We start from the raw sequence: 2249 nt of genomic DNA, 5'->3' as shown, positions 1-2249 counted from the left end.
ATGCCCTTCCATGTCACAGGCTTCCGATTTTATTTGAAACGTTTAATTTAAGTGTACTATTTATGTAGGTAGGTAAGTAGGCTTAAGAATTGACCCTCTTGTATGTAGTTACGTATAGAATTAATAATCAAGTTATTCAAATTCAAAATAACACAAGCACATATAGCACCTACATGCAAGAGTTCTTTTCCTTAACCTTTAAAGCTGTAAGTACCTGCTAAGTTATATATTTAAGTAGGTACCTACCTACATAAATCAAAGATCTAGTTGGAGAGATATAAGTTGATAGATACAGAGTGAAATACTTCACGAATTCGCATGTCATTCTTGCGCAGAGCCATGCTAATCTCTCTCTATGTCTAGTCAGATTTAAGTTTATGTACTGCCGAAGTACTCACTTTCCACAAAAATAAATGCAATGTTTGCGATGTAGGTTTGTTCGTTACCTTGTGTCCCTTAGAGCGGAAATATCGTCGACTCCTATTCGGGTACACGTTATTTATCAGCAAGTTTATTACCAAAAAATTAATTTTGCAATATTATATTAACCCGGAACGGGATAAAAAGATAAATTGCTGATAGATACTTGGACAGATAAAAAACCTACACGTCTATAAGCTTCTACCTTAATACGTAGGTTCTACGTAACACGTATTAACTATCCGATCCATTCGTATTCGAAAACACAAATCACTTGAAAGGGTATACCTCCACACATCACCATTTAAGTATTATATAATTTCAACCGTTATTATACACACACAAAGATTTAAACTAACAAGACTCGGAAGAGACTTAATAAAATTAAATTATAATGGTGACACGTGCACGCTTTACCAGCTCGATGTGTTTTCTACCATGTGTTTTAGTATTTTCATTGGCATAGCCACGGTGCGCGCAGGCAGCCTTTGAAAACACTTGCACATCACTATTCCGGATCATTTTTATTTGCTAGATAGTTTAACGGACAACTAAATTTAAATATTTATTTCGAACGGCAAAAGCCGTTAGAAACTGTTTTTCAATATAGTCAGCTAAACTGGGGTACAAATTCAAAAACTCACCAGCAGTTTAGCTTCACGACCTTCCAGATGGAAAAACAGCAAGCCAATGAGGTAATTTGCGTTTGTTTCTAACTGTCAAAATTGTCAAACGCAACTGCCTGAAGTGGTGGGGGTGTGGGAGAGAGATGGACGTATATGCTAGAAAAGGACAATACGACTAACTACAGTGTTGCCACTCTCAATATATTACTTTAGGTTCCGAATATCGGTACAGTTGTTTAATTAGGTATTTTAAATAATTAACCTACATAGGATCTATAGTTTACAAAATATTTATTGTCTTTGGTGGCCGCGTCAGTCACTCATGAAATAAAGGTATTTAAGCGGATTATACCGCGTAGAATGAATTTTATATACTTACTTAAATCCTGACGTTTCGAGTCCTTTATTACAGCAGCGTTCGTGGTCAACGGGAGCCTGAGGAAAGAATATTCACTTCTGTCAAAATTACGATGTGCAAAACTACCCAGGTACAAAAATAATGAACAAAACTGTACATTTTAAGGCTAGGCCTATATAAGGCTCATAAAGTTAGTTATACATAACAACTACTTTAAGTAACACTACTATACTAAAATTTAGGGTAGACTGGGGACAATTGAAACACTTTATGTTTAAGCGCCTACGAGTATTTTATCTTTACAGTTAGAAGGGTATGCGCCTGTATTATTAAAGGTTATTTATTTAGTTTTTGAAGTGTAAACTTCTTTAGCGGCGCTGGGCACTTTTTGAGGTGGGGAAAAAATGATAAACTCGAGACAGCGTAAGGCGATCACGTGACCGTAAGGCGATCACGTGACCGTAAGGTTTAGATGGCCACTCGTTTAGATGGCATTTAATTCAATAAAGAAAAACTCAATGACATTACATGAAAAACTGTTACATATGACACCTACCATAATCTCACAAAGACATGATTTTCTACTTTACGGAGCGCTATCTCAAATTGTCTTTCGATTTGGATTTCGATTGGACACTAATGGATTGCGTTACGCAAAAAATAGTCCTTCTCTGAGAATATACGTTTAACAATTGATTCAAATCAATTCAATATCTTTTAATGTCAAAATACAAAATAAAATTAAAATACATCACTTACCTACACTAAATTAAAAAGTAATAGGTATATGTGTACTAATATGTCAAATTAAAAACAAACTGACATTTTATTTTATTTTATTATAT

At 34.6% G+C, this 2249-nt stretch overlaps 1 non-coding gene across 1 annotated transcript; it reads right to left on the bottom strand.

Annotated features, from left to right (window-relative positions):
• Positions 1-290: 290 nt before the first annotated feature.
• Positions 291-394, bottom strand: LOC134650614 (U6 spliceosomal RNA). Its single transcript, XR_010097056.1, has one exon. It is a non-coding gene; the product is annotated as a U6 spliceosomal RNA (small nuclear RNA).
• Between the last annotated feature and the right edge of the window lie 1855 nt (positions 395-2249).

The sequence above is a fragment of the Cydia amplana genome, chromosome 8, assembly GCF_948474715.1.
Source record: "Cydia amplana chromosome 8, ilCydAmpl1.1, whole genome shotgun sequence".
NCBI lineage: Eukaryota > Metazoa > Arthropoda > Insecta > Lepidoptera > Tortricidae > Cydia > Cydia amplana.
The sequence above is the reverse complement of the archived record's forward strand: the minus strand, read 5'-3'. Positions and strand labels throughout refer to the sequence as shown.